The sequence below is a fragment of the Marmota flaviventris genome, chromosome 8, assembly GCF_047511675.1.
Source record: "Marmota flaviventris isolate mMarFla1 chromosome 8, mMarFla1.hap1, whole genome shotgun sequence".
NCBI classification, from domain to species: domain Eukaryota; kingdom Metazoa; phylum Chordata; class Mammalia; order Rodentia; family Sciuridae; genus Marmota; species Marmota flaviventris.
The window spans coordinates 63,693,038-63,707,909 of NC_092505.1; the positions used below are offsets into that span (position 1 = coordinate 63,693,038).

Below are 14,872 nucleotides of genomic sequence, written 5' to 3' on the forward strand. Positions count from 1 at the left end.
GAAAGGGAACTCAGACTTCAGTTTTGACCATGTTGAGCAAGAACATCCTATTACTGTAAAAAAAAGGAATAGTTCTCTTCAATTTTTCATTTCATCCAAGAGTATCTCTATATGATCATTAATTTTCTTTAGAGAAGATTGAATTTGGGAAAGGAAGAAAAAAGGTGATTCTGTTAATATGGATTTTTGTTGGAGTTGAAACTGCCTCTAATGCAGAGTTTTCTTATAGGATTTGAATTTTCCAATGAGATTGACTTGGCTGCCAAAAAGTCAAATCTATTGTTCTTCCTCAGATTAAGTTGATAATTGGCTGAATAAAATGTTAAGAACAATTAGGAAAGGCAGAATTTTAAAGCTGTTTAGCACAACAAACTAAGTAAAGCTATTTTATTCCTTCTTTTTCTTAATGTCTCTAGTGAACACATTGTATAAAGTTATAGTTTCCTGTTCCATGAAGTATTTCTTCCTTGACCTACCTGCCGTACTGCCTAGCTTACACACACACACACACACACACACACACACACACACGCAGTTTCCACACCACTATTGAATCTTTTTAAAGAATAGTCAAGGTGCAGTCTGTTTCACACAAAAGCATTCAGAGCACCAATTTTAAGGAGACCTTAATTCTTAATTCTTGCTTTTTTCTTGTTCAAATATAGGAATTCTACTACTGTGTTTTTTCTTTCCTACCTTTCAGTGGGTCTTTTTCTTGTTTTTTGTTTATTTGATGCTGTGGATAGAACTCAGGGCCTCATACAAGCTATGCAAGAGCTTTTCCACTGAGCTACAGCCCTAGTCCTTAGGGGATTTATTTTTGGAGAGGGGTGGTAGAGGGGATTGAACTCCACTGAGCCACATTCCTAGCCCTATTTTGTATTTTATTTAGAGACAGGCTCAGTGAATTCCTTAGTGCCTCACTTTTGCGAAGGCTGGGTTTGAACTCGGAATCCTCCTGTCTCCGCCTCCTAAACCTGGAATTACAGGCATGTGCTAGTGCACCTGGCCCTTGCAGCACTTTTTATCATTATCTCTGCCCATTTCAGATTGACCTCACTCTCAGTACCAGCTCACCTTGTGTATTTTCTTTCCCATTGTATCTACTTCTACCATCTCTTATTCTCATTTTGCCTCAGTCCTCAAACTTGTCTCCAGAATTCCTCATACTTAAAATTGTCTTTAACTTCTCATCAGGATAATTGCCTTTTAATTATGATCTAGACACAAATCCCCTTCCTTAGTGGTTTTCTTCTAAGGAGGTAGCCTTTTCTCTACTGATAACTTTTGTTAGTTATTCCACCCTTACTAGGCTATACATTTTAAATAAGCAAATAAAAACACATACTTATCTTCCTCCTAGTTACACTGCTTCTTAGAGGCTGAAGACTCTTTGATAAGTTCTGTAGAGTGCATATCAGCTTGTCATTTTTGTAAAGGTCTTACTGAACTAGCAAATTTGAAAATGTATGCTCTGTGTAATAAAGTATCCAGATGCCACTCAAATGTATATATTAAAGCATACTGATGACAAAATTTTTTCAGTGAATCTCATATTTTTCAACCTTCTTAAACCAAGTGTTCTGAATTTGATTTGGTCTTTACATGCCGATTACCTGTTCATCATTGTTGTATTAACTCCCTAAGGCTACTGTAACAAAGTACCACAAACTGGTGGTTAAGTCACAGAAATTTATTCTCTCTGTTCTGAAGGCTAGAAGTTTCAGATCAAGTTGTTAGAAGCATTAGTTCCTTCTGAAAGCCTTAAGAACAACTTAGTCACAGGCTGCTCACTTAGCTTCTGGTAGTTTGTTGGCAATCTTCAGCATTATAGAAACAGCTCCCTGATCTCTGCCTTCATCTTCACAGAGTAAAGATGTACCTGTGTACTGTGTTTACTATTTTCAAATTTCTGCTTTTTACAAGGGCACCAGTTGTATTGGATTAGGGGCCAACTCCACTCCAGTATGGTCTCATCTTAACTAATTACATATAAGATCACATTCTGAGGTTCTGGGGCCATAATCCAACCCATACAATCATGAATACTGTCTTTTCAGCACATCTCTATCACATTGATTTCTGTAGGATTTAATTATAAGCCATTTGCAAGCTGTACAGAATTCTCAGCCTTGGATACTTTATCATTACGTCAATTTGTGTCCCCTCTGCGTTCTGAGGTATAGGAGTAGTCATTTTCTTCTGAAAGTGTTCTACCCTCCCATGTAACATGAATGGAGGGACCAGGTCACTGATGTTATCACATATTAAGGAAGAATAAATTGGTTCCATGTTAAAGTCTCCCTGATAAGTAAAGATCAGTTTGGGCAATAGTGTGTACTTTATCGTATTTCACTTAGTTTTGCAACAGCTCTATTTTCTCTCTTCTGGGATCTTGACCATGTTAAATTGAGATAAGCCTAAAAGTGAATATGAGAATGCTATTTGAGGTATTAGTATATTATTTTCACATGACAAATATGAATACTAAGGAAATATCTGATTAAAATGCTAGGAATTAATTATCTTGTCTACCAGTTGCCCAGGATTTTACACATTAATGTAGGAAAACCATAGTTTTTCTTAGAATTTGGTAAGGTGGAATAGACAGAAATTATACCTTTATGTGTCTTCAGAGATTATACCTTTTATGTCTATCAGTTAGGTCATTTTTAGTAAACACAGTACTAGCACAGAATTGAGTAAAATCAAACACTGTGAGTGGCGTCAGGAAATGTGGACATTCAGTTCTTAGCAGAGAGTCCTCCTTAGAAGAAAAAGTACCCTGCACCCCAGGTATGACTTATCGGGGGTGACCCATGTAGTTCTGAGGGCACCATTCTGATGAGCCACCCACTGTAGTTCTGATTTTGGCAGTCACAGCCTAATGGGCTCTTTGATCCTTGGAATGCTCCTGCCACAGTCAGTGCCTCTGTTTGTTTTGCCCCTCCCTTTGGTCATTACTCCCACCTGTAAGTACAGGACAAAAATGGAGAGGTGGGCGGGGGTGTGAGGGCACACTTTAGGAACAAGGCTTTGCCAGGTATGAAAAGCTGCTTCAACAGTTCTGTTTCTATGAGCAATATATAGCATTTCTGCCAACTCATTAATGAATGCATTTTATCTTGTATATCATTCAATAGTCTACTTAAATCATCTCTCCTGATTATGTTTTCTCATTACTGGGGTCTTGGATCCACCATAAAATGTAGCCAGCCACACAAATAAAAGGCAGTACTTCACCTTCACCTTTTAGTAGTCTTACTTCATAAGTATCTGAATATGTTTTGAAGCATTACTTTATCATATACTTGGACATTTTCAATTCAGTTTCACTACTATATTTGAAAATCAACTTCAGTGGCTTTCTATTTCATTTATTTATTTTTAATTGACTAATTGTACATATTTTGGGAGTACAATTCATTGTTCTTATCTCCATGTAGTTTGTCAGAAAATGCAATCAATCTAATTAATATATCCATCACATCACCTGCCTATAGGAAATGTTTTTGAAAATTTTGAATAGACTTTGCAATATTCTCTATTCATTCCAATACACTATTGGACAAAAAACATAAAGAGGACTATGCCCACTTTATAGTTTAAAAAATGGAGATACTAAGTGCTAAATCTGTTATTTAAGATCCCATAATGTATTAGTGTCATTCTACCTTCTTAATTTTTCATTCTGACACTCTGGAATTTAGCACTTTAGCATATGCTCTATAAGATGATCAAAATACTTGATCCACATTTTCTTGATAATGTCATTTAAGGATCATAGATAAAATACAGAAAACTGAGATGTAAGAAGATACTAAATGACTTGTAGCAGAACACATAGCAAGGTCACAGGGAAACTGATACAATCTGGACTTCTTTACCCTATGAACTAGCCGTGACTAATTTTTTGACAAGAAGCATTTTTCTCTTTTAGAGAATTCTGATAGTCACATTTGTGAAGCTTGCTGACTTTCACTAAGAAAGCAATGCCTCAAGGAGCAAGGAACTCTGAAGTTTATGTTTTTAACCCTCAATTAAGTATACAGCTAAATTTTTTGATTGCCACTTAACAATTTTGAATATTTGAGCTCTAAAATTCTTGTTTAGGCTTAAATCTAAAATTGAAACTGGATTTAAATTACCTTTTTCTTCCTTTCTTAGGTAGGTATCATTTAGTAAAGCATTTACTGTAGATATTCATATACACACAGATATACATTTATTCACACATATATATTCACATAGATTTACTGTTAAATATTCATATGTATATATAGACATATATATCACTTATTAAAGCATTTACTATTAGATACATAGATATATATTATCACTTGTTAAAGCATTTACTGTTAGATATTCATACACACACAGGTACACAATTATTCATACATACATATTAACATACATATTTACTGTTAAATATTCATATGTATACATATATAATATATATCACTTAGTAAAGCATTTACCTAGATATATATTATCACTTGATAAAGCATTTATTGTTGGATATTTATACATATACATATGAGTATATGTATCACTTAGTAAAGCATTTTCTTAGATATTCATATATATGTGTGTATATATATATACATGTGTGTATATATATCACTTAGTAAAACATTTACTGTTAGATATTTATATATGTAATATATATATAAAAATACATGAGTTTGAAAATTTTTAGATTTATGGAATTTTTCTGGGAAAAACTTATAAAAATTACTCTCCTTTGAAATGCCTCTGCTTGTCATTATTTTTGACTAGAAGATGAGATTTCCCTAAATAATGCTACACTGAGAAAGCTAATAAGTAAGAGATACCCAACCAGGCCAGAGTTTTACTAAATTGTTATTACCCATCCAGGTATCCTAGAGAAAGGGGACATAGAGTAGTCTTACATGTTTTTACTTTCTACCAATTAGGATTTGCAGTTGAGAAAGAAGCAGATCCTATAAAGCTTCAGCTACCCAAGAGACCCACTTAGGTGACTGTCCCTCAGACAATACTTATGCTCATTTAGTCATCTATTGGTATCCCCATCAAAACTAATCTCAGCCAAGAGCCATAGAATAAGGACCAATTGTGGAGAGTCCAGGCAGTCCCTCTCCCAGAGGAAATCTAAAATAAAATTACATATACATGTAAGTGCCTTCATGAAGTCCTCCAATGATCCCTCCATGATTAAGTACCCCATTTCACCAGGAAGTATCTTTATAACCATAAGTAAATGCTGTGTTCCACGAATATTCACTCATGATTTAGGTCAAGAATTGGAGATAGCTGGACTTGGTCAATGTCTAGAAAGAAGAATATAGAGAGGGCATCAGAAAGGACATCAGAGTTCCCAGAGTTAGATAAGTACTTACAGTTAGCAGCCAAGTTACAGCAGGGATTACTTGAGGAGAACATTAAGCTAGTCCTGTGTGGTGGCCTCTCCAGTGAATTCCAAAAGATCTTTTCCATCTCCTTTAAATAAAGTCCAACATTGTATCAGTTACTTTAAAAGTAAGAATCTGTTTATTATTAACTGATAATTCCTATGCTGTATATCTCTGTTTTGTCCATCAGCTCTGTCTTCTTGAGCATAACCATTCCAGGCATACTATTAACCCTCCTCAAAGGAAAACTGACCAGACTACCAAGTCTAATTTGCTTTATTTAAGACTTATTTACATTTATTATTGAAGGCAGGTGTAGATAGTCATTTGGTTCAGAAATAGTAAATCTTGGCCATATGTGTTAAGCTTTAACTCTGCATGCTTTAAATGCCATATATTGCACACCTCTTCTGGCATGGGCTAGATTCTGTGCACCTTTAAAATGCTAACTCCTTTAGTCTTCACATTAATCTTCACAACAAGCCATTTTAGAGAGAAGAAAATTAAGCCTCAGAGAACCTAATTAATTTGACCCTGGTCCTACAGCTAGTAAGTGACAAAGCTACCTCTTCTGACTCAGATTCCCCCTTTCCTCATATTTTTTTTTTTTTTTTTTGGCATTAGGGATTGAACCCAGGGACACTTTACCAATGAGCTACATCCCCAGTCCTTTTTAGAATTTTTATTTTGAGAGAGAGTTTCACTAAATTGCTGAAGGTCTTGCTCAGTTGCTGTGGCTGACCTCAAACGTGAAATCCTGCTGCCTCAGTCTCCCAGGTCATGGAGATTATAGGCATGCTCCACTGCATCTGGCCTCCCTCTCCTCTTTTTAAAACATATTAATTCTGCTTCTGACAATGTGGATTCTGAATTGCCTTTGAAAAGTCTTTTAGTTTGAATAAGGAGAAAGGGGACTGCCATAGCATGTGATTGTCTGGTGCTAGTTTTTGTCACCTAAAAATATGCATAGCCCAAGCTAGTTGTCAGCTTGTCTCCCAACATAGCCTACTGGCCGGTTGACACCATGTGACATTATTTCCCAGACATATTTTGTGAGACACAGCTCTTATGAGATACAGGTGTTTAGCTTAACTCTCAAAATAATCTCAAACCACCTGAATTTTCATAAATTAAAAATAATAACATAAATATTATGTGTGACTATGTAAGTATAATGTAAGGAAACTGGCTTTGGGACGGTATTAGTTGTAGTGTCTCATTATTTAAAATGAATCTACACACTGCATATTCATCTTTCCTACTTGTAACTTTCATAATCTATTAAATGCAAATGGTAATAATACCTGCCTAATAATGTCACTATGAGGATTAAATGAGATAGTATATAGCATCTAGTAAGCATTCAAAAAGTGTTAGCTATTAATAATAGTTAACATGAGCATTACAGGAATAAAAAATATAATTATTGATAAGTACTTACTAAATAGCAGGAGCTAAATAAATATATATTGAATGGGTTAATGAAGTATATAAATTATTTAAATGGCTTGGTGTGACCAATCTAAGGTAAGTACAGTATTCTGCCTGCTGCATCATACTTTGAATATAATATGCACCACAATGTTTAATATGATTAAGAGCTGTATTCACTTTCCAAGAGTATTTTCTGGCTTTAAAGAGACTTTTTGGGAATTTAGGGGTATCATTTCTTTCCTTGCTTATCATTTGCACCCTTAGTACTGCATAGTGTTCTCTGGCTCAAGATATATGTGTGACCACTAAATAGACATCGATTTTCTGCTTCTTTTAATAGTCAAACAGATATGATTTATCTTATGGTGCTATGAAAAAAAGAAGCTATACAAGTATGCACATGGTAAAAAGAAGATAAATGACTGGAAAACATAAAAAAGGCAGAGTGTATCCTGCATGCTTCCTATTTGTCTGAGACAACAGAAACATACTGAAAGTGAAAAAGACAATGTATGTCACTATTTGTGCCAGCACTCGTGATGTGATGCAACATACTTTTCCAATGATGTTAAGACATAGTTTTGGGAGGCATTTTTTTCCTTAATAAACTTGTTTTTAGGTCCTGAAATATATACCATCTGAAATATTTATCTGAAATTATCATGCATTAACCCCACCCCTACTTCCTAGAATTTGTAATCTGATTCTAGTAATAGTTTTAGAAAGGGTTCAAAGGTTTGCCTCTCCCTAGAATATTCTCCCTACCACGAGAGCTTTTGCTTTACTTTATAAATAGTTCATACATCACTTCTAGGAGCCCAATTTCATGCTTTCATGCATATTCATGTCTTTGCCCTTGCTTTGCTATGTTAGTAATTTTTTCTTTTCAAGGATAGTGATTAAATTGTGAACTTCCTGAAGACAAGCCATGCATTATGCCTCTCTTCATACTTAGTATTATTCAGTTCCTGAGGTAGAGTAGGTGCTCAATAAATATGTATCCAATACATTAATAAATTTTCAATCACATACACATGTGATCAGGGAGATGTATACAATTTCTTAGTCTTTACATATTTCTCAGGTGCTTGAAAACTTTTTGTAAAATGTCTCTGAACATATTAACATGCTTCTGAGTGTGCTAGACACTTTGAGGAACATTTTCTAATCTTTGGAAAAACAAATTTCCTACTTGTTTTTGTTCTTTGTTTTCACTCTTGACAGTCTCCTTTGCACAGTGGACTCAAGTGTGCTGTTGATTACTGATTGGTTGAATCACACAGAAAGTGTTATGAATCTTTATATTTGTTTACACACTACCTGTTTGGTGGTTTTGTTCAAGCACATAATCTATAGATTTTTTTAAAAAGTGGATGGATTGTGTCAATTAACAGAAAAAGTCTTACTTTCAGTTAAAATTTTCAGCCTTTAATATAGTATGTGCCATATAGGTAGGTGTCAGTAAATGTTTGTGGAATGCCTGAACAAATGAGACATTGTTACTCATTATTTTGAGGATGAGGTTTGAGACTTTTTTTAAAGGCTTAGTGAAATGTCCAGTATGGAACAGCAGCATAAGAGAAAAATCTGACACTCACAACCCCTACTTCTGTGTTTCCAGACTGTTACACAAGCTCACTGAGAAGTGTCGTATATGTCTGATTTCTCAACTTCACTCTGCAATAAACTTTTGCAATCCAGAGGCTAGAGACCTCTTTTGTAAATGTTTTCTGCCCAGTGACGGTGTTGGCACCAGGGAGGCCCCAGAAGATAAAGTGGAGGACATATGGCTTCCATCTGAAGACAAATTGGTGGACATAACGTGGTAATTCAGCTGCGATGTCCTTTATATTGTAAACTGAAAGAGTATGATTAGAGGTGTTTATAAACGGCGTCTGAATTCCCCCACACCCTCCCCACCCCCTTTCCACTGTATTTTTATCAGCCTGAATCATAGCCATCCAGCGTCCCAGTCTCACTGTGTTATTTGTGAAAATGGCCAGCATGAGGAATTATTAATTAAAGCTAACAAATCACCCTGACGAGCTGTGCCCTGGCATGGCTGAAGGTTGATTGGCGAAAGTGTTCTCCTTTGGAGAAAAGACTTTTTGTGTTCGTGACGCAGTCAGGGACGGATTATTGAATATGCAAGTTAGAAGAAAAATCACAGGACAAGCAAATTGAGTATTTACTGGCAAATAATTGCTCTCTTAAGCTGTGGCTCTCTTCCTAAATTCTTAACATTCCCGAGGGTTAGAAAGAAACACAGAAAAATGCATCGGTACAGAGTACATTTCAAAAAAAATACATAGACTGATGTTTCAGACTTGTGCAGGTAAGTGTGATTGTGTGTGCATGGAAAGTGAAAGAACAAGGGGAAGCAGGGGAAAGACAGGGGGAAAGCATGACTGTTAGTCTAGTGAGTTGTTTTTTTTTTTTTAATCAACTTGTTTATTGGAATACTGCTCAGCATATTTCTAAGTTGAAAATTTAGTTTCAGTGCTGCATTTATTGTGAAAGTTAGAGACATGAGAAGGAGAGAGGTTTTTCTTAAAAGTTATTTATCAGTTGAAGAATATGTAATAGCTTTCAACTTTTTTTTCAATAATAGTTTTCAACTTTTCTCAGCGATATTTGTGTTAATATGTAAAAATGGTCACTTGCTTTAAGATCTGTATTTTTAACATTGTTGGTTATGATGCGTCTTAAGTGTCTCAAACACATTTGGGTACAACTAATGCATTTATTTTTAAAAGTAAACACTGTTTTACACCAGTACGAAGCTAGTCCTTGTTAACAATTTGTAAAGAGGCATTAAAGTTTTAGAATAGTTACTTAAACTTCTGGCTCTTTAATAGCTAGTGTCCTTACTGTTGTTTGTGTGGTCTTTTTATCTAAAATGTTGATCAGAATACTGAGTTTGTGGGTATTCTAAAATGGGAGAGACTAGTTTAGAGGCTTTTTCAAAACTAAATTTAAATACATAGAAAAATATGAGTATGGAAATGAAGGCTCATGTATAAAATGTAGACATTAAGAAACAGAGATACTTTTATAAGTACAGTTAGGTTATGTGAAGAACATTATCAAAATACAAATATCCTCTGAGGATGAATTACATATTCTGTGAAAACCTAGAAAATGTGCATTTATCAATAACAAACTATTTTTGAAATGAGAATAATTGGCTGGTGAAATAACATGTTAGGGTTGTATTAACTATGAATAGCATCTATTTAAAACAAAGGCATAAACATAATTTACACTAAATTAACTAATTAATAATTGCAAAGTACTTTAACAATAAAACATCTACATGATAGTAATAAAAAATAGGAATCATAATAAAAATGGAAAATTGGACAATCACAGAATTAAGTTAGGTGACTCTCATAAGGTTTTAAAAATCAGAATTTTAAAATATAAGTAAATAAAACATATTTTGCCTACTAATCTATCCTTTGAACCATACAATATTGTAGGAGTTAGTAGTTTCTCCTTACTCTATTTTATTTGATTAAATAAGTCTGTCTTAGTATGTAGAATAGAGCTCCAAAGAAAGTTTAGAAAATATATTTTTAAAGGTTTAATTCCCACTGGATTACATTCTGTCCTCAAATTTCAAGAGGCAAGCCTTCTTAAAGGTTTTTGTGACTATGTGAGGGCAAAATTTGGTCCATTATTTTGAAATAGCAAAAGGGGCATTTAAAGCATATGTTCAGAGACTAAACCATCTGCCTGCTTTATTATGAATACCACAGAATTATGAGAACTTGGAAAGGCTCAAACACTGAACAAAGTCCTATGAAAGATTTTAAGAACACAGCACTGTGATTTTAAAACATATTTTTCAGTCACTTACTTTTGCAATGTAGTTTATGTGTCGTCTGTGGGAGAATAGTATCATTACCCTTTTTGATATATAGGGAATAAATGGCAATGGATAGTTGAGTGACATGAATCTATGGCAAGTTAATGGTAATCCTTTCTCTCTAATTTAACCCATTATATCTAAATACTTTTTAGGGTTTTGGACTTGTCATCAGTGAAACTCACAGTGACTTAGGGAAACATAATAAAATGGTGACTGTTGGAACAAAAATGAAGTCCAGCTGCTAGCTTCTGGACTATCTACAAATGAGTTGCAAAAGACATGCAGAAGCCAGAGTAAAGAGCACTTCTGTAATCCAACTGTGATGTAATGGAAATATGAATTGGCTATTGGTTGCCCAGACTGGTGGGGGAGGGTCACAGAAAACAAATAACAAGGGCAAATTGGCATTATTCCGAGGTGGCACTACTATATTCCTTTGGTATCTGGAAGGATATGCAATTCAGAAATTAGTAAAAGAACAAAAATCATATTTAGGTCCCAAATAGTAACATTTCAGCCCCAGAATGGTAATTTGAGAACAATTCAAGATGATTATTATATATAAGGTGTCTAGTGCCTAGGAGGATTATTCTATCTTATCTGGGTTTTACTAGAATTGTCCTGAGACTGGCTGGTTCATTATCAGAAGAAAATGCAGAAACTAGACAAACTCAAACACAATGTAAGTTTTCAGTATTTAGATGACATCAGTTTTTGTTGCTTAGTGAAAATTATTTGATTGAAAGAAAATAGCAAACTAAGAACTGATGTGTTTGGTTTGAAGATTCTAAGTAAAAAAAAATATGTATCATGTATAGATAATTTGTAATAAATAAATATTTTCAGAATTATACATTTTGATAGATTGATTAAGACAAGAATTTTTTAATATAGAGATTTTGAAAACAAAGATTTTAAATAGCTACAGTTGATTTTCAGAATTAAAAGATGTCAAAATTATTTGGTACTGTGAATGCCTGGGTTGGATTGCCTATGGATCTTCTCATGATGGTATTTTAATTTTGTTCTGCCATGAATTACAATGCTATAAATAATCAGGTGAATCTATAATGTGTTAGCCCCAAAACTATATCTCTTTTATTTTATAACGTTAGTTTTAATTTTTTATTTGGGATGTGTATGAGATATATATATCAAATGTGCATGCATGCACACACCTTTTTTATGGGGGTAGAGTTATTTCTGACACCCTATTTCAAGAAAGCATTAAAATGGCTGACAAAGAAAAATAAACAGATAAAAAAGGAAAATACGTGAATTGGAAGTAAGTAGGTAGTGAAGATAAAATAAAACAAAGCAATAAGCCAGGATAAAGATATAAAAATGTGGGGCTGGGATTGTGGTAGAGCGCTCGCCTAGTACAGGCGGAACCCGGGTTTGATCCTCAGCACCACATAAAAATAAAGGCATTGTGTTGTGTCCATTTACACCTAAAAAATAAATATTTTTAAAAAAGATATAAAAATGCAATCAAGAATGAGGTCAGCACACACACTATGTTCAATAAAGAGTTGCCTTAGACTTTCTTACAGCCAAGTCAAAAAGAAAATCATGATAAGTCATGCAATTTACAACATCCCTAAGAATAATAAAATAATTTCCATCATTCATCACTAAAGCTCTTGAAAAATGATAGACTCTGAATTTTGGGGAAGTCTGTGCTAAGATATTAAGACAACTCCCATTGAAAATAATTATAGGCTTTAGAGACCTAAAGGTCAGGTCAGACACAGAAACACCACCTTCCATGGCATGTGAATATAGGAGTAGACTAGAGCAATCCCTTTCTAATCCTAGGGCATACACTTCGGAGGCGGTGGGGGGAAGAACAAGAAGAAGAATAAAAAGAAAAAAATATGTGTTAAAACTGTTGACAAGACCAAGATATTATGAAAAATAAGGAGTTAAGTGAAGGGGTAATTTTCAAAACTACTTCATATAAATATATACATTATAATAGCAAATCAAAGATTTAGAAGGCCCCCACTTTTATAATAACTAGTAAAACACATTTTATCAAATAAAATTCTCAAATCAACATTACTTTCCTGAGTTGTACACAAAAGATTGTTGTGTTGCTGCCATTCTTATTCCACTTTTATTTCAAGCATACTGTCAGTCTTTTTGAAGTTTTAAAAAGAGTCCTTTCTCATAATAATATTTAATATTTATCACCCTTGCATCTGCCTTGCTTCATTTTCAGAAGTCTTAGCATACTGCCTAGTCTTTTCAGGGGTAATTTTTTGGTTAAGTCACATTAATAGAATAATATTCTCTTCCACATTGAAAAAGTGAAGCATAAATATTTTTTTCTACATTATCTAATCCATAATAAGTAGTCTATTCCATAATAAGTAGTGCAAGGACCACCTGTATCAGGATTACTAGGGCACTTATTAAAATAAAAATTTTTGGAGCCCTTTTGAGAACTTCTGAATCCAAATCCTTGAGGATTGAACCTAGGGATTTGCAGTTTAGAAACTACTCCTGCTATTTGTATACACCAAACTTTGAAAACCAGTGTTTTTAAATTGTGACTTAAAATATCTAGTACATGAATGTAAGACAGTAGGATTTCCCTCCCACAGTTGGTGAGGGTTCATTATATAAACACTAAGTAAAACACTAATGCATATTCAATAATATATTGTGATCGCTGCTAATAAAAACAGAATAATCTAGCTTAGCAAAGTATTCTAAATTTGTTTGAACTCTTCAAGCCACATCTCGCCATTTTATAAAAATATTTCTTAATTGTTCTACCGATCATTTACTGAAAATTATTATTTTCTAAGTTATATGTTGGATCTGGGTACTAGAACTACAAAGATAAATAAAGAGTACCCGTTCCTTGTTTTAATAAACTCATAAGTAAGACAATTTTATTGCTGGGATATTATCTAAATTAGAATAACTATGAATTGCCACATAATCTCTTTAAGTAAAATTTAAGGTTCCATATATCACCACAAGTATACATTTGATAGCAGTATATATTGTAGTTCACTACTACAATGTGGAAGGTGCAAAACATAAGAAATTCCATTTCCCCAATGGGAGACTCTATCCCCAAAAGCTGGAATGGGAAGTGTCATGGAACCTTCTAATTCCATTTCTCCCATCATCCATCAGTGGTGTATTACCAGGGTCCTTTCTGAGAAGAAAAGAGAAATATCTGGGTGCTCTAGGCATTATGAGGATTTACATGTTTCTTTCCCTTGCCCCTCTGATGGCTGGTCTATAGGAAATGCTGTATGTAGCCTAAATGGTGGCATCCTTTCTAGTTGGCAGATGAGGCACAGTATGCAGGGGCCCAAGCATCTTACTTGGAACTGTGTTCCACAGGTTATAGAAGTGCAAGAAATTTGGTACTGACAGGATAACAGGGATATATTATATATGAAGCAATTAATTTCCAGAATATAAGAAATATTGTGAGAACTTCTATATATTTTACCTTCCTTTTTTTTCTTTTCAATATATACTAATTGAGAATTTATGCTATAATTCTTCAAGGAAGTAAGAATGCAGTAGCAAAATAAAGTTTCTAGTTTCATGATATTGATAGTATAATGGGAATAAGATTACTAAATAAAAACAAAATAATATAAGTATAAAAATGATGTACTTCATTTTTGAAACATGTTTCCTGTGTGTGTGTGTGTGTATATATATAAAAATATATACATTCCTTTACCCAACAGTAATGACCTCCAAATATAGACCAGTCAATTCAGGACACTGTGGTATTTCGAAGCTCCTTATCATGGGGACCTGAAGATAATATAACGGAAAGACACAAGTTACCTTGGAGGACAACAAGGCATGCATAGTTGCCTATAAGATTTTTCTTCATCTTTTGCTTGTTCTAGTGAATTTGTGTTCTGGGTTTTTTCACTGAACTGAGTGGTGGACATGCAGGACACAAAGAGGTCTTAGAGGTAATTTATGCAGTCTTCATGGGACTTAACCTATGATAGAGAAGACTGATAATTAACTATAGTATATGGCTTTGATAAGGTTACATGGAAGCCAGAAAGGGCTAGCCAACAGAGCAACAGGAAAGGCTTCCCAGGGCAAATTTAAAGTGAAACTAACAACCTAATAGTAAAACAAAACAAAAAGAATTCTTTTTGAAGTAAAGTTCTAA

General features: G+C 34.1%; 1 protein-coding gene across 15 annotated transcripts in view; it reads left to right on the top strand.

The window, feature by feature from the left end:
• Window positions 1–14,872, top strand: part of Zbtb20 (zinc finger and BTB domain containing 20) — an 806,989-nt gene that overhangs the window by 371,763 nt on the left and 420,354 nt on the right. For 2 of the 15 annotated variants that reach the window (XM_071615324.1, XM_071615325.1), the window contains exon 1: window positions 8,814–9,162. The exons of 11 other annotated variants lie outside the window; for them this stretch is intronic. The gene's annotated coding sequence lies outside the window, so the exon portion shown is untranslated. Of the gene's footprint in view, window positions 1–8,600; window positions 8,653–8,813; window positions 9,163–14,872 lie in introns of those variants that run through there. 2 more of the 15 variants (XM_071615326.1, XM_071615327.1) reach the window with 2 other exon arrangements.